Here is a 24,580-nt window from a genome sequence, read left to right on the forward strand (position 1 = left end):
TTCAAGATCTTCAAGAATCATTTTCCTTATTAAAGAAGCCAAATCTTTAGAAGATGCACATTCAAATTTGAAATTCAAATTCAGCTTGTCAAAGAAGCCAAAGAAGTCACACATGCCACCTCAAGTCTTGCACATTCAAAATTTAAAATTCAAAAGAGAGGCTCCACCTCATCAATGCAAGATATGGGCGGCATGGGCAGCAACTTAACAACTTGGGCAGCAAGTAAGGACCTATGGCAACACTTTCAACTATAAAAAGACACATAAAGAGCCTCCCCATGCTTTTTCTACTCTCCCTTGGACACACATACGGGATTGCAAGTGGCACCATCTCTTCTTCTTCCTTTCTTTATTTTCTTGTTTTGTTTCAGCCATGAGTGGCTGAAACCTTTTGTTCTAGTTGAAGATTAGGTGATACTTTGCTTGTTTTATGGATTGTGAGATATGAACATAAGTTGTTTATCTTTTGGTTATTCAATATTTGTACAATTTCATGCTTGATTCCATTATTGCTTTGTTATTATGATCAATATGGCCACTTGATTCTTGATTGCAAGGTAATATATTGTTAGTTTGAATAATTTTGAGTCCGTAATTGCTTGGATTGTTCAAACATAAGAACACTTGGTGTAAAAACTAAGGAAGTTGCATAATCTAGCAATATCACTATGCGTTTGGGTAGCTAGGATTAGATCTCTCTATTTCTTAATGCAATTGACAGTTATTTTGATGCCTAAGGCCCAAAGACGTTCCTTGGCAACTTGTTGATTAGTGATTAATTAGAGGACGTTCTCTATGTGGTTTATGATTAAGGAGAGACATGGTGGTGAGAAGCGTCTTCCATCTCCATAACTAATCTATTGAATCTATCAAGGAAAACTATGTATCAATGATCAATCCCAACAACTGAAGTTGATCCAATTCTTCAACTAGATCTTTCTCATTATTAAAATCTCCTTACTTTTATTATTCGCTTTCTTTTATTGCTTTTAGGTTTAGATTAATTCAATCAATCTCAAAACCCCCCCTTTTTACTTTACTTTCACTTATTTTTATTTTGCTTTTAGTTTCTTTGCTTTCAGTTAATTCTCATGGTCTTGACAAGGAAGATAGGTAAGTTTTTAATTTCCTGTGGATTCGATCCTTTCACCACTATCTGCAGTAGTAATATTATTGATAACTGAAAAGATTATTTTTTACCGGCTTCGACAACCACGAGTCAATAACCCAAGTTCAGCCGCCGAAGCAAGGTTCGACCGTTGAAGTAAGGTTCGACCGCCGAACCTACCTATGGAGGCAGCCATTTGGCCGCCTAACCTGCCTCCGAAGGATTGGCCTTCGAATCTGTGAAGGGACCTTCAGCCGTCAAACCTGCCGCTGAAAGTCTCATACCTAGCCTTTTCCAGCTCATTTCCTATGTATGTTCTTATATGTTTATAGGGGTTTCTTGGGGGGTTGTTTTAAGTGTTGTAAAAGTTATGTTTGGTCCCTCATTTAAGTCCATCTGTGTAGGATCGGACTTGGAAGACTATAGAGGCTTGCAGTGAGATAATTGCTTCAGTATTAGTCGAGCGTCAGCCAGAGGTGAGTAGAACTGAACTGATATATTATTTTAAAGAAATCAAACTTTTTAAGCATGCTCATGCATCACAAATTCCATGTATATGTAATTAGGTTGTTTTGCACTAAAGTTTATTGTAACGACCCGAAAATCGGATCGCTACCGGCGCTAGGATCCAAGTCGGCTTAAGGCCGCCGGGACCCGTAGCAAGCCTAACATACATCCTGTAAACCTGTATAATCCCATACATGATCAAGAACATACTTAAAAATTTAAAACTTTTCTTTCATTCATACACCAAACTCAACCTGTGCACTGAACATAATCATAATCATAACCATGACCCCTCTGTGGGATCTCATCAATGCCCCAATGGGCGATACAACATATATTGAGTTGGTTTACATAAACATCATAAAAAGATCTAGGATCATGCATTAAAAAGGGATACCTTACACATAGGTCAAGCACAACCTCTAATCCTCAATATCATTACATTACATAACTATTCATAACTTTACAATTTTATCATGTCCACATTCTATCTATTACATACAAACGACTTCAATACTCTTGCTGACCTCCTGTGTAATACCCGGCTGGAGTCCGGCATCGGAATTCTACTTTCCGATGGAGTTCAAGATGTCGGAAGTCGCTAGAAGGGTGAGATTTATGTTTTTCTTAAATGTTTTGCTATGTTCATGAAGTTTTAAGCATAATGAAATGAGTTTTTGAGTGAAATGAACCAAGGCAGAAAAGCCAGGTTCGGCCGCCGAAGTTGAGGTTCGGCCGCCGAACATGCATAGCTTTCGGTTTCACGTGTGGCCGTCGAAGGTGGTCTGGCCAGCCACCTATAAATGGCCCTCGGTCGGTTAAAGCGGTAGAGCACCGTTTCTTTCACTTGCTGAGGTGAAACTCTGCCCTTTGTGAGTATTTCTTCATGTTTTCATTAAATCATGCAAAGATTTGATTAGTTTTTATGATCTTTTGAAGGTTTTAAGCTAAAAATCCTGAGCTTGTTTTTATGTTTTCTGAAGGTTTTATGGGGTTTGTAGAGAGAGTTGCATGAATAGGGTAAAACGAGAGGTTTTGATGATTTTGAGCATAGAGCTTGTTTCTGTGTTGTTTGTGTTGTGTTTTTAGGGTTTTAAGGTAGTTTCTGACCCCTTTGAGCATATACATGAGTGTATGCAAGTTGAGGAAGTGTGGTGTGAAGTTGGAGGGAGTTTGGTGCATTTGACGAGAGGCAAGGCAAGTTTCTGCCCTGCTGATGAACTCAGGTTCGGCAGCCGAAGGTACATTCGGCCGCCGAACCCCTGAAGAGGTGTGAGGAGGTGGCTTCGGCTGCCCAAGCTTGCCCCCGAGCTTTTGGACTTTCGGCTCTGGAGGGGAGTTCGGCCGCCGAAGGTTAGAGACTTTCGTCTCTGGAGTGCCTTTTGGCCTCCGAAACTTGCCCCCGAAAGGGTTCGGCAGCCGAAAGTGGAAGTTCGGCCGCCAAAGGTGCTTGAGTTTCGTCTCTGGAGAGGACTTTCGGCCGCCGAAAGTGTTCTGTCCAGCTTTCTTTTGCATGCTTTGCATGGATGTTAGAGTGAGTTTAAGGGGATTCTTGGGGAGTTTAATAGCGTTGGTCATAAGCTAGTTTGGTCCCTCATTTCAGTCTATCTGTATAGGTACAGACCAGAGGAACCAGAGAGAGCAGCAGTGAGTTCTGCTCCAGAGTTTTCAGAGCCTGCTGAGTCAGTCCAGTTAGCCAGAGGTGAGTGGAACTAAACTTAACTCTTTTTACTTGCACAATGGAATGATTTAGCATATCTCATGCATCATGATTATACCATAGGTTGGTTGCATTAGTATTCACGAATATGTTGCATTGCATCGTGATTTGATGATGTGGGTAAATGCTGAATGATCCAATAGTCTCAGACAGGAAGTCCAGGAGCCTTTGACTACGCCCTGGCAGGTATAGAGAAGTCCAGGAGCCTTTGACTACGCCCTGGCAGGTATAGAGAAGTCCAGGAGCCTTTGACTACGCCCTGGCAATGGTAAGTACAGAGGTGTTATATACACATATACATATATGACAGGAAGACCAGGTGCTCGATTCTACGCCCTAGCACAGAGTTACTGGGACTATGTGGTGACAGGTTTACTCTTGATGTGGCTTGTCTGTGATATGGTGCATTCCATGAGATCATATTTACTGAGATGTTTTACTGTTCTACTCACTGGGCTATAGAGCTCATCCCACTCCCTTAACCCTAGTTTTGCAGGTTCAGTATTCAGTGTACAGTGTACAGGGACAGTCCAGCAGAGTATAGAAAGAGTAAAGAGATTTGTAATAGTTTAGAGTGGACATGTAATATTAAAGAGATGTAATAGTTGTGTATACAGTTAGACATGTGCTTGACCTAGTGATGTATGTTTTGTACATGATCTGTATATGTATATATGTTTTACTGTATGTGAAAAACCAGGCTTAACAGGTATGAGTTAACCCATCTAGAGTAAGCTCTAGTCAGGGGTACAGAGTACAGAGTACAGAGTACAGAGTATAGAGTACAGAGTACAGAGATAGTGCATGCACAGGTTAAGCCTTGGTTCAGAAAAGAGTTTTTATTTTCACAGAAAATGTATGATCATGTATGAGTTGTACAGGTACACAGAGAGTATAGCAGGCTTGCTACGGATTCTGGCGGCCTTAAGCCGACCTGAATCCTAGTGCCGGTGACGGTCCATTTTGGGGTCGTTACAGATTGGTATCAGAGCCCTAGGTTCACATGATCGGACCTATAGAGACAGTGTTGGGCTCATACAGGTTAGAAGTGGTCAAGCACAATAGGAAATCATGTCCACTAGGATAGGGTCTTGAGTCCTATCTGTTATGATATGCCATGAGTTTTGCATGTGCATTACGGATATGTGATGTTTATGTGCTAAAGTGCTATATTATATGTTGTGGTTTCAGAGTCAAGATGAGAGGAACTCGTTGATCAGCTCGATTGACTGGAGTCCCACCAGAGAGTGAGAGACCAGCTGCTCATCCTCCTGCATTGCCCAGGGCAAGGTCTCAGAGATCTAGCAGGGAAGGTACGTCAATAGATCCTAGAAGGTCTGTAGACGAGAGCAGAAGAGGTACAGCTAGGGGAGAAAGATCATAGGAAAGGAGGGAGGCTATGGAGATTGACCAGTCTAGAGATGATAGCATGGGTATAGGCAGATTTGAGGAAGGTATGGGAGAGTCGCAGGGAGGCGCTCAGGCCTCAGGTTTTGGTTATCCAGCCTTTCCGCAGGACCCAGAGTATCCGATGGGAGGTATGTCGGAGTACTCTAGTTTTGTCCCATATCCCCCTTACATGCCATATATGCCTTATCCTCCTTACTATCCCCCATATCCTATGTATCCATCTTCCCCTACCCATCCAAGTGCAGCACACCCAGAACCAAATGACCCAGTACCACCACCAGAACCAGTAGCCCCTGTTGTTGACAGACATCAACCTAGCTCATCTGGAGGTAAGGTACAAATGACGGAGTACTTGAAATTGGATGCTCCTAAATACAATACGGGAGATGATCCATTTGAATACCTCAGATCAGTTAGGATGATAACCAGTGAATTGGGAGCTGATGATAGTAGAGCCATTGAGATGGCAGGGTTTACACTTAAATGCAAAAAGGCCAGAGAATGGTTCAAGAATTATGTGGAACCCAGGATGACCAGTATGTCTTGGGGAGAGTTCGCCAATGAATTTGCAGGGTGGGCTTTTCCTGACAGTTCTAGGGAAATGAAAGTAATTGAATTTGAACAGTTGAGACAGACAGATGAGATGAGTGTTGATGAATTCACAGATAAGTTCCTGGATTTGCTTCAGTATGTGGGTCAAGCCTATGATACTGATCAGAAGAAGGCAAGGAGATATACTATGAGACTGCATCCCAGGTATTCTTCCTTGATTCTTCCAGCAGAAAAGGAGAGTTTCCACACTATAGTAGACGCAGCCAGGAAAATGAAAGCTAGTGCCAATATTCAGAAACAATCAAAGGCACAGGCTTCGGGTTCTAAAGCCCCCACTTCAGGCAGTAAGAGATGGGATAGAGCAAAAGGAACAAAGAGTAAGTTCTGGAGTAAAGTCAAGTCAGATCTGGGAATAGGTAGTGGCTCATGCTCTAGCATAGCTCCAGTATGCAGACGATGCAGAAAACCACATGGAGGAGTTTGTCGGTTGGGATCGACAGCTTGTTTTTGATGTGGACAGGAAGGGCATATTGCTTGGGATTGTCCGCAGATGACGTTTGCACCATCCCAGCAGATGAGTTCAGGCAGTGTGGTACAGCCAGTTGTACAGCCAGTAGCTCCAATCATGCCTCAGAGTAGTGGCAGAGGTAGAGGGAGAGGGGCAGCCTCTACTTCAGCAGCAGGTTCCCGAGGTGGAAATCCGGTAGCCCCAGCACGGATTTTCACTGTGACACAGGAGGAGGCTAACACGTCGAACACAGTGGTGTCAGGTAATCTCATCATTGGGTGTTCAGATGTGTATGCTTTGATGGACCCCGGTGCTTCTCATTCCTTTATTGCTTCGAGAGCCATAGAGAGATTGGGTTTGATCAGTTCTGAGTTAGAGTATCCTCTCTGGGTCAGTGGACCTAGATGTGACCCATCAGTGGCAGTGTCAGTCTGTCGTTTCAGTCCAGTGGTCATAGAGGGTAGATGCCTTCCAGCTGACGTTGTGGTTCTAGACTTGACAGATTTTGATGTCATTCTAGGGATGGATTGGCTATCTGCATATAGTGCTACTTTGGACTGTAGAGAGAAGATAGTTAGTCTCAGAGACCAGGATGGGTCAGAGTGTGTCTTCAGAGGAGACAGGAGAGGTACACCCAGAGGTATGTTTTCAGCCCTTCAGGCTCGTCGTTTGCTTAGGAGGGGTTGTCAGGGGTTTCTCGCTCATGTGAGAGAGCTAGACAGTCAGGTGAGGGAACCAGCCACAGTACCAGTAGTTCGAGAGTTTCTCGATGTTTTCCCATACGAACTTCCAGGACTACCACCTGGTAGGGAGATAGAGTTTGAAATCGAATTGCTGCCTGATACTAGACCTATCTCTATTCGTCCCTACAGGATGGCGCCAGCAGAGTTAAAAGAGTTAAAAGAGCAGTTGCAGGACGTGGTAGATAAGGGTTTCATCCGCCCCAGTACCTCACCTTGGGGTGCTCCAATGCTCTTTGTCAGAAAGAAGGATGGATCCCTCAGACTTTGTATCGACTACAGATAGTTGAACAAGGTCACTACCAAGAATAGGTATCCTTTACCTAGGATTGATGATCTATTTGACCAGCTAGCTGGAGCAGGTTGTTTTTCTAAAATAGATCTGAGATCCGGATATCATCAGTTGAGAGTCCGAGAGGCAGATGTGCCAAAGACAGCTTTCAGGACCAGATATGGGCATTATGAGTTCTTAGTGATGCCGTTCGGGTTGACTAACGCCCCTGCAGCATTCATGGATCTCATGAACAGAGTGTTCAGTGAGTTTCTGGATCACTTTGTCATTGTGTTCATCGATGATATCTTAGTGTATTCCAGAGATGCAGAGGAGCATGCTCAGCATCTGAGAATAGTTCTACAGACACTGAGAGAGCATGGTTTATATGCCAAGTTCTCGAAGTGTGAGTTTTGGTTGAGGAGCATTTCCTTATTGGGACATGTGGTGTCAGCAGAGGGTATTGAGGTAGATCCCAAGAAGATAGAGGCTGTAGTTAACTGGCCCAGACCCACTACAGTGACTAAGATTAAAAGCTTTCTGGGACTGGCAGGTTACTACAGGAGGTTCGTTCAGAACTTCTCAAAGATAGCGGCTCCTATGACCAAATTGACTCAAAAGAACCAGAAGTTTCTCTGGTCAGACCAGTGTGAAGAGAGCTTTGAGGAGCTCAAGAGAAGATTGACTACAGCACCAGTGTTAGCTCTGCCTGTGAGTCATGAGGACTTCACAGTGTTCTGTGATGCATCTCGAGTGGGATTGGGTTGTGTTTTGATGCAAAGTGATAGGGTGATAGCTTATGCTTCTAGACAGTTGAAGAAGCACGAGTTGAATTACCCCACCCATGACCTCGAGATGGCAGCAGTTATCTTTGCACTTAAGATGTGGCGGCATTACCTCTATGGGGTTAAATGCGAGATCTTCACCGATCACAAGAGTTTACAGTACATCTTGAGTCAGAAAGAGCTGAATTTGAGGCAGAGAAGGTGGGTTGAATTGCTCAGTGATTATGATTGTAAGATCCAGTATCATCCGGGTAAGGCGAATGTTGTGGCAGACGCCCTCAGCCGGAAGTCATTAGGCAGTTTATCCCATATAGCAGTAGAGCGGAGATCAGTTGTGATGGAGCTTTACAAGCTCTTCGAAGAAGGATTACAGTTAGAGTTATCTGGTACAGGTGCGTTGATAGCACAGATGAGAATGACACCTGTGTTTCTGGAGCAGATAGCGCAGAGACAGCATGAGGACCCTGAGTTGATGAAAATTGCCAGGACTGTTCAGTCAGGCAACAGTGCAGAATTCAGATTTGATAGCAAAGGGATCCTCCGCTATGGGAGTCGACTTTGTGTACCAGATAGGAGCAGTGTGAAGGAAGACATTATGAGGGAAGCTCATAATGCGAGGTATAGTGTTCACCCAGGAGCCACCAAGATGTACCAGGATCTAAAAAAGGTTTATTGTGGCTAGCCATGAAGAAAGAAGTGGCGCAGTTTGTGACAGCCTGTGAGGTTTGTCAACGGGTGAAACTAGAGCATCAGAAACCAGCCGGAATGCTTAACCCAATACCGATTCCAGAGTGGAAATGGGAGAACATAGCCATAGATTTTGTAGTGGGTTTACCAGCTACGTCCAACAGGATAGACTCTATATGGGTGATTGTGGACAGACTCACGAAATCTGCTCATTTTCTTCCAGTTCGGAGTAACTATTCTGTGGATAAGTTGGCACAAGTCTATCTGGATGAGATAGTGAGATTACATGGAGTTCCAGTGTCTATAGTTTCAGACAGAGGACCTCACTTTACCTCTAGATTTTGGCGAAGTCTACAGAGTGCGATGAGCACGAGACTAGATTTTAGCACTGCTTTCCACCCACAGACTGATGGACAGTCAGAAAGGACCATCCAGACCATAGAGGATATGCTTCGACTGTGTGTGTTAGACTTTGGCGGTTCTTGGAGGCAGCATCTACCTTTGGTGGAGTTTGCCTACAATAACAGCCATCATGCGAGCATTGGGATGGCTCCTTATGAAGCTTTGTATGGGAGGAAGTGCAGATCCCCTGTTTGCTGGGAAGAGATAGCAGAGAAGGCTCTTGCAGGGCCAGAATTAGTAGAGATTACCAGTAGAGTGGTGCCCATGATCAGAGAGAGAATCAGAACAGCGCAGAGCAGACAGAAAAGTTATGCAGACGTTCGCAGAAAGCAGTTAGAGTTCCAAGAGGGTAATTGGGTATTGCTGAAAGTGTCTCCAATGAAAGGAGTGGTTCGTTTTGGGAAGAAGGGTAAATTAGCTCCACGGTACATTGGACCCTTTGAGGTGTTGCAGAGGATCGGAAATGTGTCGTATAAGCTGGATTTACCTGCTTCTATGGAGAGAATTCACCCGGTATTTCATGTTTCTATGCTACGGCAGTTTGTGTCAGATCCGAATCAGGTTCTGAGTGAGCCTGAGGTGGAGATTCATACAGATCTCACCTATATAGAGTAGCCAGTGCGGATTCTGGACACACAGATCAGACAGCTAAGGAATAAGGAGATTCCGATGGTGAAAGTCCTGTGGAACCACCATAATCTAGAAGAGTGCACTTGGGAGACGCGGGAGTCTATGCTTCAGCAGTATCCATATTTGTTTTGAGGTTAGTTTTCTCCTTTTTATGTGTTAATTGTTTGTTTTAGGACCATTCGAGGACGAATGTTCTTAAGGGGGGGAGAATGTAATACCTGGCTGGAGTCCGGCATCGGAATTCTACTTTCCGGTGGAGTTCAAGATGTCGGAAGTCGCTAGAAGGGTGAGATTTATGTTTTTCTTAAATGTTTTGCTATGTTCATGAAGTTTTAAGCATAATGAAATGAGTTTTTGAGTGAAATGAACCAAGGCAGAAAAGCCAGGTTCGGCCGCCGAAGTTGAGGTTCGGCCGCCGAACATGCATAGCTTTCGGTTTCACGTGTGGCCGCCGAAGGTGGTCTGGCCAGCCACCTATAAATGGCCCTCGATCGGTTGAAGCGGTAGAGCACCGTTTCTTTCACTTGCTGAGGTGAAACTCTGCCCTTTGTGAGTATTTCTTCATGTTTTCATTAAATCATGCAAAGATTTGATTAGTTTTTATGATCTTTTGAAGGTTTTAAGCTAAAAACTCAAAGTTGTGAAGTTTGGAGAGTTTGAAGGAGAGTTGCTCCAAAACTCCACGTGAGGATCATTTATCTACTTGTTTTCACAAGGTAAGTGAAGATCCTGAGCTTGTTTTTATGTTTTCTGAAGGTTTTATGGGGTTTGTAGAGAGAGTTGCATGAATAGGGTAAAACGAGAGGTTTTGATGATTTTGAGCATAGAGCTTGTTTTTGTGTTGTTTGTGTTGTGTTTTTGGGGTTTTAAGGTAGTTTCTGACCCCTTTGAGCATATACATGAGTGTATGCAAGTTGAGGAAGTGTGGTGTGAAGTTGGAGGGAGTTTGGTGCATTTGGCGAGAGGCAGGGCAAGTTTCTGCCCTGCTGATGAACTCAGGTTCGGCAGCCGAAGGTACATTCGGCCGCCGAACCCCTGAAGAGGTGTGAGGAGGTGGCTTCGGCTGCCCAAGCTTGCCCCCGAGCTTTTGGACTTTCGGCTCTGGAGGGGAGTTCGGCCGCCGAAGGTTAGAGACTTTCGTCTCTGGAGTGCCTTTTGGCCTCCGAAACTTGCCCCCGAAAGGGTTCGGCAGCCAAAAGTGGAAGTTCGGCCGCCGAAGGTGCTTGAGTTTCATCTCTGGAGAGGACTTTTGGCCGCCGAACCTACCGCCGAAAGTGTTCTGTCCAGCTTTCTTTTGCATGCTTTGCATGGATGTTAGAATGAGTTTAAGGGGATTCTTAGGGAGTTTAATAGCGTTGGTCATAAGCTAGTTTGGTCCCTCATTTCAGTCTATCTGTATAGGTACAGACCAGAGGAACCAGAGAGAGCAGCAGTGAGTTCTGCTCCAGAGTTTTCAGAGCCTGCAGAGTCAGTCCAGTTAGCCAGAGGTGAGTGGAACTAAACTTAACTCTTTTACTTGCACAATGGAATGATTTAGCATATCTCATGCATCATGATTATACCATAGGTTGGTTGCATTAGTATTCACGAATATGTTGCATTGCATCGTGATTTGATGATGTGGGTAAATGCTGAATGATCCAATAGTCTCAGACAGGAAGTCCAGGAGCCTTTGACTACGCCCTGGCAGGTATAGAGAAGTCCAGGAGCCTTTGACTACGCCCTGGCAGGTATAGCAAAGTCCAGGAGCCTTTGACTACGCCCTGGCAATGGTAAGTACAGAGGTGTTATATACACATATACATATATGACAGGAAGACCAGGTGCTCGATTCTACGCCCTGGCACAGAGTTACTAGGACTATGTGGTGACAGGTTTACTCTTGATGTGGCTTGTCTGTGATATGGTGCATTCCATGAGATCATATTTACTGAGATGTTTTACTATTCTACTCACTGGGCTATAGAGCTCATCCCACTCCCTTAACCCCAGTTTTGCAGGTTTAGTATTCAGTGTACAGTGTACAGGGACAGTCCAGTAGAGTACAGAAAGAGTAAAGAGATTTGTAATAGTTTAGAGTGGACATGTAATATTAAAAAGATGTAATAGTTGTGTATACAGTTAGACATGTGCTTGACCTAGTGATGTATGTTTTGTACATGATCTGTATATGTATATATGTTTTGCTGTGTGTGAAAAATTAGGCTTAACAAGTATGAGTTAACCCATCTAGAGTAAGCTCTAGTCAGGGGTACAGAGTACAGAGATAGTGCATGCACAGGTTAAGCCTTGGTTCAGAAAAGAGTTTTTATTTTCACAGAAAATGTATGATCATGTATGAGTTGTACAGGTACACAGAGAGTATAGCAGGCTTGCTACGGGTTTTGGCGGCCTTAAGCCAACCTGAATCCTAGCGCCGGTGACGGTCCATTTTGGGGTCGTTACATCCTGGTCTACCCTGTACCTGCAAACTTGGGGGATTAGGGAGAGGGGTGAGCTACTAGAGCCCAGTGAGCAGAATAATAAAACATTCAAAACATATGATATCATGGAATGCATCACATCACAGCTAATCACATCAAGGATGAACTTGTCACCAATAGCCCTCTACACAGTCCAACTGTGCCAGAACGTAGAATGGGTCCTGGTCTTTCTCTTACATAGTGCCAGCGAACGTAGAATGGGTCCCACTGGTCTTACATTCCGTACCGTACATATCACATCGTCATATCATAGATCGAGGGCTATGGATCATCCAACATTCATCCACATCGACATTAAAATATGCAATGCAACATATTCGTGAATTCTAATGCAAACAACCTAAATCATCACATGGCATTCATGATGCATGAACATGCTCAAAACTTTACAATTGATTTACTTTAAAACGTAAAGGTTTATTCTACTCACCTCTGGATAGCTCTGACCAGACACTGGAGCAGCTGACTCACTGCTGGGGTCCTCGGTTCCTCGGGTCCGAACCTACACAGGTGGACTCAAATGAGGGACCAAACAACTAGAACATAACTCTAAACTACTCCCCAAAAGCCCCCTAAAACATCATGAAACAATCATAGAAAAACATGCAAGAGAGGGCTGGACAGGGCACTTTCGGCGGCAGGTTCGGCGGCCGAAAGTCCCTCCAGAGCCGAAAGTCAGGCAGGTTCGGCGGCACCTTCGGCGGCCGAAACTCCCAGACAGAGGCGAAACTCATGCATGTTCGGTGGCACTTTCGGCGGCTGAAACTCCCAGATAGAGACGAAAGTCCTCTTTCGGGGGCAAGCTTCGGCAGCCGAAGGCTGCCTCCACAAGCATGTTCGGCGGCCGAAAGTTCCTTCGGCTGCCGAACCTGGTTTCTCCCATAGTGGCAGAAACTCAGCTCTTCTATGCACATTTGCCTCCAAAACTTTCCAATCATGCGTAAACCTATTCTACAACACACATACACAAGCATACAAGCTCCTAGGGGCTTCAAACTATCTAAAACCCCATCTACAACACATCAAACATCCACATAACTCAAAAACGTAACATAAACCCAAAAGCCTAACCATAAGCTAAACATGCATTCTACCCATAGATCTACTTAAAACTTACTTAAAACATGCAATGAGCTTAAGATCGGCTCTTACCTCGTGGAGATCGAGAGAGAAACGACCTAAACTCGGAGATGGGAGGGGTTGAGTTTCCTTGAACCTCAAAGCTCCAAAACATTGCTCAAAACTTGAAAATCTTCAAAACAAAGCAAAAACTCATGAAAATCTTGAAAGATCTGAAGGAAGAACTCAAAGATTGGTGAGGGACGGCGGAGAGCTCACCTTGGCCGACAATGGAGAGAAAAGCTCGCCCGTTTTCGGCTAAGGGACCCTTTTATAGTAGCAGGCCAGGCCACGTTCGGGGGCCGAACGTGCCTCCGCATGCATGCCATGTTCGGCGGCCGAACTTGAGGTTCGGCGGCCAAACCTGGACTTCCCTCACTTATGCCTTCCGGGGCCTAAGGCACACCCGAAATGCATGCATGTTCGGCGGCCGAACCTGGGTTTTCCTCCAAGGTTGTTTTTATGCAAAAACTCATTTCCTTTCATGTTTAAAACATAAAATACACTAAAACGTTTCATGAAAACATGGTTTTACCCTTCTAGAGGTCTCCGACATCCGAGATTCCACCGGACGGTAGGAATTCCGATACCGGAGTCTAGCCGGGTATTACATTCTCCCCCCCTTAAGAACATTCGTCCGCGAATGTTCCTCAACTAGCACATGCAAGGCATATAACATATCATACACATGAAACACATAAAACATATAAGAACTAACCTTAGAAAAGATAAGGGTATTGCTGGAGCATGGACTCCCGTGTCTCCCAAGTGCATTCTTCCAAATTGTGGTGGTTCCACAGGACTTTCACCATCGGGATTTTCTTATTTCTTAGCTTTCTGATCTGGGTGTCTATGATCCGTACTGGCTGTTCAACATAGGTGAGATCCTCTTGGACCTCCACATCAGGCTCACTAAGAACCTTGCTCGGATCTGACACAAACTTCCTCAACATTGAAACATGAAAAACCGGATGGATTCTTTCCATTGAAGCAGGTAAATCCAGCTTGTACGACACATTCCCAATCTTTTGCAAGATTTCAAAGGGTCTGATGTATCGTGGGGCTAGTTTACCTTTCTTCTCGAAGCGAACCACTCCTTTCATAGGAGACACCTTGAGCAATACCAGATCCCCCTCCTGAAACTCTACCTGTCTTCTGCGGATGTCTGCATAACTCTTTTGTCTGCTTGCAGTAGTCTTGATCCTTTCTCTGATTATGGGTACTACCCTGCTGGTAATCTCTACTAGCTCAGGCCCTGCCAAGGCCTTTTCTCCAACTTCTTCCCAGCAAACAGGTGATCTGCACTTCCTCCCATACAAAGCTTCATATGGAGCCATCCCGATGCTAGCATGATGGCTGTTATTGTAGGCAAACTCCACCAAGGGTAGATGCTGCCTCCAAGAACCGCCAAAGTCCAGCACACACATTCTAAGCATATCCTTTATCGTCTGGATGGTCCTTTCTGATTGTCCGTCCATCTGTGGATGGAAAGCAGTGCTAAAATCCAACTTGGTACCCATGGCATTTTGCAGACTCTGCCAAAATTTGGAGGTGAACTGGGGCCCTCTATCGGACACTATCGAAACAGGAACCCCATGCAACCTGACGATCTCATCGACATACATCTGCGCCAACTTGTCCACAGAATAGCCACTCCTGACAGGGATGAAGTGAGCAGATTTGGTGAGTCTGTCCACAATCACCCATATGGAGTCCAATCTGTTGGACGCCGCCGGTAACCCCACTACGAAGTCCATAGCTATATTCTCCCATTTCCACTCTGGAATAGGTAGCGGGTTAAGCATTCCAGCCGGCTTCTGATGTTCCAGCTTCACCCTCTGACACACTTCGCAGGCTGACACAAACTGTGCCACTTCTTTCTTCATAGCTGGCCACCAATAAACCTTTTTCAGATTTTGATACATCTTGGTGGCTCCGGAGTGAACCCTGTATCTTGCATTATGAGCCTCTCTCATAATGTCTCCTTTTAGCCCTATGTCATCTGGTACACATAGTCTGCTCCCATAGTGGAGGATCCCTTTGCTGTCGAATCTGAACTCACTATCTTTGCCTGACTGAACAGTCCTGGCAATCTTCACTAACTCTGGATCCTCATGCTGTTTCTGAGCCACCTGCTCCAGAAACACGGGTGCCACTGTAACGACCCGAAAATCGGACCGCTACCGGCGCTAGGATCTAGATCGGCTTAAGGCCGCCGGGACCCGTAGCAAGCCTGACATATAACCTGTAAACCTGTATAATCCCATACATGATCAACAACATGCATAAAAATTAAAACTTTTCTTTCCATGAACATTAACCAAACTCAACCTGCATAAACATTAACATAATATTGATCCCTCTGTGGAATCTCATCAGTGCCCCCAAAAGGGGTGACATAGCATATACTGAGTTGGTTTACATAAACATCATCAAAATCTCTAAGATCATGTATTAAAGGGATAGCACAATCTATGGTCAAGCACACATCTAACATCCATATACATCATTTCATTACATGACTATACTGATTAAGACTTTACATTACAATTTGATCATGTCCATTGCTAGCTATTACATTAGCATGACTTCTTTACTCTATCCGGACTCCCGCACTATACTGTACCTGCAAGCCTGGGGGTAAAGGGAGAGGGGTGAGCTAAAAGCCCAGTGAGCGGAGCTATTAAGACACATTAATACTATGCTTTATGAAATGCATCATAACACAAACAATTCACATAAGGGTTGGGTGAACTTGTCACCAATCAGTCCAAGCTAACATCGTGCCAGGCCGTAGCATGGGGTCCTGGTCTTCCTGTCATACATACATTACCTACCATTATCCCAGGGCCTCCTCTGGGCTCCTGGTCTTCGAGTCCCACAATCGTGCCAGGCCGTAGAATGGGGTCCTGGTCTTTCATTTCCGTGCCAGGCCGTAGAATGGGGTCCTGGTCTTCCTGTCATGGACTAATTGGGTCATCCAACATTCACCCACATCAACAACAATCAATGCAATGCGGCATATTCGTGAATACTAATGCAATCATCCTATTGCATAATCATGATGCATGAAACATGATAAAACATTTAATTTAAAAGATTAAGTTTAGTTCCACTCACCTCTGGCAGACTCTGACAACACCGAAGCAGCTGGACTCACTGCTGGGGTCCTCGGTTCCTCGGGTTCGAACCTACACAGGTGGACTCAAATGAGGGACCAAACACACTTGAACATAATTCTAAAATACTCCCCAAAAACCCCCTAAAACATCATGAAAACATCACATAAAGACATGTAAGAAATGGCTGAACAGGGCACTTTCGGCGACAGGTTCGGCGGCCGAAAGTCCCTCCAGAGCCGAAAGTCAGGCACTTTCGGCGGCACCTTCGGCGGCCGAAAGTCCCAGACAGATCCGAAAGTCTTCTTTCGGGGGCAAGCTTCGGCAGCCGAATGCTGCCTCCACAAGGGGGTTCGGCGGCCGAAAGTTCCTTCGACTGCCGAACCTGGTTTCTCCCAAAAGGGCAGAAACTTGGCTCACATGAGCCTCTTGCCTCCCAAAACCTCAAATCATGCATAAAGCTCAACTAGGACATGCATACAAGTTCTTAGGGGTCTCAAACAATCATATACCCCAACTACAACACTTCAAACACACGCAAACAACACACATTGTTCAAAACATCAACATTAACCCATAACTCAACATATATCCTAACATGCATTTCTACTCAAAGAACTCATTTAATTTCATACTTAAAACATTAAAATTCATGAAAACATTTTATAAAACATGTTTTTACCCTTCTAGAGGTTCCCGACATCCGAAATTCCACTGGACGGTAGGAATTCCGATACCGGAGTCTAGCCGGGTATTACATCTCTCATCTGGGCTACCAAAGCACCTGTACCAGACAACTCCAACTGTAGACCTTCCTCAACGAGGTTGTAAAACTCCTTCACCACTGGCCTCCTCTCTGCTGATATGTGGGATAAACTGCCGAGTGATTTCCGGCTTAAGGCGTCTGCCACAACATTCGCCATACCCGGATGGTACTGAATCTTGCAATCATAGTCACTCAGCAGCTCCACCCATCTTCTCTGCCTCAGATTTAGATCCCTCTGACTCAAGATGTACTGTAGGCTCTTATGATCCGTGAAGATCTCACATTTAACCCCATAGAGGTAGTGCCTCCACATCTTGAGTGCAAAGATTATTGCTGCCACCTCCAGGTCATGTGTGGGGTAATTCAACTCATGCTTCTTCAGCTGTCTAGAAGCATAAGCAATCACCCTTTCATTCTGCATTAACACACAACCCAGTCCCACATGGGACGCATCACAATACACTGAGAAGTCTTCATTGCTAGATGGCAGGGCTAACACTGGTGCTGAAGTCAACCTCTTCTTAAGCTCTTCAAAACTCTCTTCACACTGGTCGGTCCACACAAACCTCTGGTTCTTCCTGGTTAATCTGGTCAGAGGAGCTGCAATCTTTGAGAAGTCCTGAACGAACCTCCTGTAGTAACCTGCCAAACCCAAGAAACTTCTAATCTCTGTCACTGAAGTGGGTCTAGGCCAGTTAGCCACAGCTTCTATCTTCTTGGGGTCCACCTCTATCCCATTTTCTGACACTACATGCCTCAAGAATGAAATGCTCCTCAGCTAGAACTCACACTTAGAGAACTTGGCATACAAGCCATGTTCCCTCAAGGTCTGCACAACTAACATCAGATGATGGGCATGCTCCTCTGCATTCCTGGAATACACTAAGATATCATCTATGAAGACAATAACAAAGTGATCCAGGTATTGGCTAAACACTCTGTTCATGAGATCCATGAATGCTGCAGGGGCGTTGGTTAACCCGAACGGCATTACAAGGAACTCAAAATGCCCATATCTGGTCCTGAAAGCTGTCTTTGGCACATCTTCCTCCCTTATCCTTAGCTGATGGTACCCCGATCTTAGATCTATTTTGGAGAAACAACCGGCTCCTGCTAGCTGGTCGAATAGATCGTCGATCCTTGGCAGAGGGTACCTGTTCTTGGTAGTGACTTTGTTCAACTGCCTGTAGTCGATACAAAGTCTAAGGAATCCATCCTTCTTTTTCACAAACAAGACTCCAAGGTGAGGTACTCGGTCGGATGAAGCCCTTTTCTACCAGCTCTTGCAACTGTTCTTTCAACTCCTTCAACTCGGCTGGGGCCATCATGTAGGGAGGGATAGAGATCGGTCTAGTTCCAGGTATCAACTCTATCTCGAACTCTATCTCCCTAGCAGGTGGTAAACCTAGAAGCTCGTCTGGAAAAACAACCTGAAATTCTCTGACAACTGGCACCGAGGCTAGCTCCCTAACCTGACTGCTAAGCTCTCTCACATGAGCCAAATACCCCTGACATCCCTTCCTAAGCAACCTACGAGCCTGAAGAGCTGATATCAGACCTCTAGGTGTACCCCTCTTGTCTCCTCTGAAGACGACCTCTGACCCGTTCTGATCTCTGAACCTGACTACCTTGTCTCTGCAGTCCAAGGTAGCACCATGGGTAGATAGCCAATCCATCCCTAGAATGACGTCAAAGTCTGTCAAATCTAGAACCACAAGGTCGGCGGAGAGGCATCTTCCCTCAACAAAAACTGGACTGTACTGGCAGACTGACTCTGCCACTGACGGGTCACACTTGGGTCCACTGACCCATAGGGGACACTCTAACCCAGAGACTATCAGACCCAACCTCTCAACGGCTCTCGGAGCAATAAAAGAATGATATGCACCCGGGTCCATTAATGCATACACATCAGAACACCCAATGACGAGATTACCTGACACCACGGTGTTGGATGTGTTAGCCTCCTGTTGAGTCATGGTGAAGATCCTGGCTGGAGCTGATGGACCTTCACCTCGGGAACCAGAAGAAGAGGCTGTCCCTCTCCCTCTACCTCTGCCACTGCCCTGAGTTGTGGCTGGAGCTGCTGGCTGTGCCACACTACCAGAAGCTGTCTGCTGGGGCTGGCCCATAAAAGGTGCTCTAGGACACTCCCGAGCCATGTGTCCCTCCTGTCCACATCTGAAACATGCATTAGTCCCAGCTCGACACACTCCCTTGTGTGGCCTCCCACACCTTAGGCATTCTGTACCGTCTGAGCCTGAGCTCGAGCCACCGCCTAATCCCAGACTGGATTTCAACTTACTCCAAAACTTGTTCTTCTTCGGCTTCTTGGTGGTGTTATTCCACCTCTTGCTACCTGAGCTCTGAGAAGAGGGACCTGGCCCTCTTCTGCCTGGGGTCTTAACCCCTGAAGACTGGGTCACTGACCCCTCAACTATAGCACTCGCCTCCATCCTTCGAGCCATATCCACCACAGTGTGGAAACTTTCCCTCTCAACTGACTGAATCAACGAGGAGTACCTAGAATGCAGTTTCATAACATATCTCTTGGCCTTCTTCGAATATGTATCTAGAGCTTGCCCTGAAAAAGGCAATAGCTCCAAGAATTTATCCGTGAACTCCTCTACACTCATGTGTTCTGTCTGCCTCAGCTGTTCAAACTCAATCATCTTCAGTTCTCTAGAACTGTCTGGAAAAGCCCATCCAGCAAACTCATTCGCGAATTCCTCCCATGTCATGCCGTCTAGTCTCGGGTCCATATAACACTTGAACCATTCCCGTACCTTTTTGCACTTTAAGGTGAACCCTGCCATCTGAATGGCCCTGCTGTCATCTGCCCCTAGCTCATCAGTTATCGTCTTCACTACTCTCAGATACTCAAAGGGATCATCCCCTGACTTGTATTTGGGAGCATCCAGCTTAAGGTAATTTGTCATCTTTACCTTGCTCCCACCGGCTGAGCTAGGTCTAGAAGGTTGAGTAACTGGGACTGCTGGTTCTGTGGGTGGTGGAGGTGGGGGTGCAGCCTTCCCCGAGGTGGGGTTTGCCGGGTTAGGATAGAAGGGTGAGGGTGGATAAGCTGGGTACTGTGTGTAAGGTGGATAGAAAGGTGGATAAGGCATGTAGGTAGGGTAGGGGTTAAAGCTGGAGTAATCCGATGTGCCTCCCATCGGATACCCTGAACCCTGTGGGAAGGGTGGATAATCGGGCGAAAAACCATACCCCGAGGCCTGAGCGCCTCCTTGTGACTCCCCTGTCCCTTCTTCCGCCATGCTGACATCCAGATTCCCATCCCTCCTCTGATCCTCTTCCATAACCTCCCTCACATATGAAGAACTTCCTCCTCTATCAGTCCCCCTTCTGCTAGCATCAAAAGACCTTCTAGGGTCCCTTGACACTCTTTCTCTGTTTGCTCTACATGACATTGCCCTAGGCAATGTAGGAGGACGGGCGCTCGTGCCCTCATCCTCAGGTGGTACTCCAGTCAATCTTGCAGATCGACGGGTTCCTCTCATCCTGTTTTCTGAAAAACAGTACACATCATACAAACATTAGCATCATATGGTTCATGTGGAAACACATGAACCCGCATCACATATACATCATTCATATCATATCATCAATGCACATGCATATAATCATGGCATTTCACATCATCATACAAGACAGGACTCAACATCCTATCCTAATGGACATGATCTTCCTATTGTGCTTGACCTTCTAGAACATCTATGAGCCCGACACTCTAGGTCCGATCCTATGAACCTAGGGCTCTGATACCATTCTGTAACGACCCGAAAATCGGACCGCTACCGGCGCTAGGATCCAGGTCGGCTTAAGGCCGCCGGGACCCGTAGCAAGCCTAACATACATCCTGTAAACCTGTATAATCCCATACATGATCAAGAACATACTTAAAAATTTAAAACTTTTCTTTCATTCATACACCAAACTCAACCTGTGCATACACTGAACATAATCATAATCATAACCATGACCCCTCTGTGGGATCTCATCAATGCCCCAATGGGCGATACAACATATGTTGAGTTGGTTTACATAAACATCATAAAAAGATCTAGGATCATGCATTAAAAAGGGATACCTTACACATAGGTCAAGCACAACCTCTAATCCTCAATATCATTACATTACATAACTATTCATAACTTTACAATTTTATCATGTCCACATTCTATCTATTACATACAAACGACTTCAATACTCTTGCTGACCTCCTGGTCTACCCTGTACCTGCAAACCTGGGGGATTAGGGAGAGGGGTGAGCTACTAGAGCCCAGTGAGCAGAATAATAAAACATTCAAAACATATGATATCATGGAATGCATCACATCACAGCTAATCACATCAAGGATGAACTTGTCACCAACAGCCCTCTACATAGTCCAACTGTGCCAGAACGTAGAATGGGTCCTGGTCTTTCTCTTACATAGTGCCAGCGAACGTAGAATGGGTCCCACTGGTCTTACATTCCGTATCGTACATATCACATCGTCATATCATAGATCGAGGGCTATGGATCATCCAACATTCATCCACATCAACATTAAAATATGCAATGCAACATATTCGTGAATTCTAATGCAAACAACCTAAATCATCACATGGCATTCATGATGCATGAACATGCTCAAAACTTTACAATTGATTTACTTTAAAACGTAAAGGTTTATTCTACTCACCTCTGGATAGCTCTGACCAGACACTGGAGCAGCTGACTCACTGCTGGGGTCCTCGGTTCCTCGGGTCCGAACCTACACAGGTGGACTCAAATGAGGGACCAAACAACTAGAACATAACTCTAAACTACTCCCCAAAAGCCCCCTAAAACATCATGAAACAATCATAGAAAAACATGCAAGAGAGGGCTGGACAGGGCACTTTCGGCGGCAGGTTCGGCGGCCGAAAGTCCCTCCAGAGCCGAAAGTCAGGCAGGTTCGGCAGCACCTTCGGCGGCCGAAACTCCCAGACAGAGGCGAAACTCATGCATGTTCGGCGGCACTTTCGGCGGCCGAAACTCCCAGACAGAGACGAAAATCCTCTTTCGGGGGCAAGCTTTGGCAGCCGAAGGCTGCCTCCACAAGCATGTTCGGCGGCTGAAAGTTCCTTCGGCTGCCGAACCTGGTTTCTCCCATAGTGGCAGAAACTCAGCTCTTCTATGCACATTTGCCTCCAAAACTTTCCAATCATGCGTAAACCTATTCTACAACACACATACATAAGCATACAAGCTCCTAGGGGCTTCAAACTATCTAAAACCCCATCTACAACACATCAAACATCCACATAGCTCAAAAACGTAACATAAACCCAAAAGCCTAACCATAAGCTAAACATGCATTCTACCCATAGATCTACTTAAAACTTACTTAAAACATGCAATGAGCTTAAGATCAGCTCTTACCTCGTGGAGATCGAGAGAGAGACGACCTAAACTCGGAGATGGGAGGGGTTGAGTTTCCTTGAACCTCAAAGCTCCAAAACTTTGCTCAAAACTTGAAAATCTTCAAAACAAAGCAAAAACTCATGAAAATCTTGAAAGATCTGAAGGAAGAACTCAAAGATTGGTGAGGGACGGCAGAGAGCTCACCTTGGCCGACAATGGGGAGAAAAGCTCGCCCGTTTTCGGCTAAGGGACCCTTTTATAGTGGCTGGCCAGGCCACATTCGGGGGCCGAACGTGCCTCCGCATGCATGCCATGTTCGGCGGCCGAACTTGGACTTCCCTCACTTATGCCTTCGGGGGCCTAAGGCACACCCGAAATGCATGCATGTTTGGCGGCCGAACCTGGGTTTTCCTCCAAGGTTGTTTTTATGCAAAAACTCATTTCCTTTCATGTTTAAAACATAAAATACACTAAAACGTTTCATGAAAACATGGTTTTACCCTTCTAAGGGTCTCCGACATCCGAGATTCCACCAGACGGTAGGAATTCCGATACCGGAGTCTAGCCAGGTATTACATTTATGAATATGATGAATTGCATAATTTATTATTGTTGTGGATGGATGTTGGATGACCCATTAGCCCTCGAGTATGTTATGATATGTTATGACAGATATAGAAAGACTAGGGCTGCCCATTTTGCGCCCCTGGTACTATGGACGTGTTATGTTATGTTTAAAAGGAAGTCCTGAGGACCACCCGCCATGTGCGGGGCACTATTGGAATCTGTAGAGGCTTATTGGTGACAAGTCCATCTTGATGTGAATTTTTTGTATTGTGATGCATTAATATGAGCATATGTTTATTTGAATTTTTTTTTTATGTTATGCTCACTAGACTTTTGTAGCTTATCTCTTTCCCCTAACCCCAGGTTTGCAGGATCAGAGTTAGCTCAGAAAGTCGGCTGAGTTACTGGTATAGTCTGTTGTAATAGTATAGCTATGGACATGTATTAAATTGTGCATTACAATTGTGCCTTGCCCTAGTGTTTCCTTGTAATCCCTGCTTCATGATCATTATATGTAAAAGTTTTAAGTATAAGTTATGTTTGAACTGAGCTTGAGGCATGTTATGTTGACCATACTGGAGCATTTGATGAGGGCTCTAGTATAGGTTTTATGTTTTCAGTTATGATGCATGCACAGGTTGAGTCTTGGTTCATGTAATGATTATGTTTTGTTGTTCGTGTGATCATGTATTGGATTATATCAGGTGTAACAGGATGTACAGTAGGCTTGCTATGGGCTCCGGCAACCTTAAGTCGTTCAGAATCCTAGCACCGGTAGCGGTCTGATTTTTGGATCGTTACAAAGTGGTATCAGAGCCCTAGGTTCATATGGTTAGACCTAGAGTGTTGAGCTCATAGATGCTATAGAGGGTAAGCACAATTTGGAAAAATCATGTCCGCTAGGATAGGATGTAGAGTCCTATCTTGATATGTGTATGATGATCTGCAATGCCATGACTATATGCATGTGCATTGATGATATGATAGGTATGATATGGGTTCATGTGTATCCACATGAAGAACCATATTATGTTAATGCCTATGTGTTTAAATGTTGTTTTTCAAAAGATAGGATGTGTGGCTCACGTCGATCTGCACGATTGATTGAAGTTCCACCCAAAAATGAGGGTATAGATGCCCTTCCCCCTGCTGCTCTTGTAATACCCGACTAGATCCCGGCATCGGAATCCTGACTTTTCGGCGGAATCTCCGTTGGAATCTGGAATTTTTGGAGATGCCAAAGTCTTCTAGGGGGGTTAAAATGTGTTTTCTAAAATGTTTTCACATGATTTTATGGTTTTAAATGGAAAGAAAATTGAGTTTTGAAAAGATTAGGCTAAGGAGGCATTTGCCAGGTTCGGCCGCCGAAAGTCAAGTTCGGCCGCCGAACATGGGGCTGTTTTGGGAGTGCTTTAGGCTTCCGAAAGTGTGAGGGTAGAAACCAGGTTCGGCCACCGAACATGCATGAGTTTAGGAGGCATGTTAGGCTGTCGAAGGTAGTCGACCAGGCCACCTATAAAACGCCCTCAGACCGAAAATGGGCGAGTTTTCTCCCCATTCTCGAGCTCAGGTGTGTTCATGTCCTCCTCTAGTCATTTTCATGCTTTTTCTTCAATCCTTCACATTTTTATAACTTACATGGTTGTTTTGAAGAGTTTTGAGTTCAAAGATCAAGTTTGGAGCTTGGAGACCCAAGGGGTTTGTTTCCTCCCATCTCCAAGTTAGAGATCACACCACCCCTCGATCTTCAAGAGGTAAGTGTAGATCTATGCTTTCTTTTATGTTTTAATGAAGTT

This window comes from Manihot esculenta, chromosome 7 (assembly GCF_001659605.2).
Source record: "Manihot esculenta cultivar AM560-2 chromosome 7, M.esculenta_v8, whole genome shotgun sequence".
NCBI classification, from domain to species: Eukaryota; Viridiplantae; Streptophyta; class Magnoliopsida; order Malpighiales; family Euphorbiaceae; genus Manihot; species Manihot esculenta.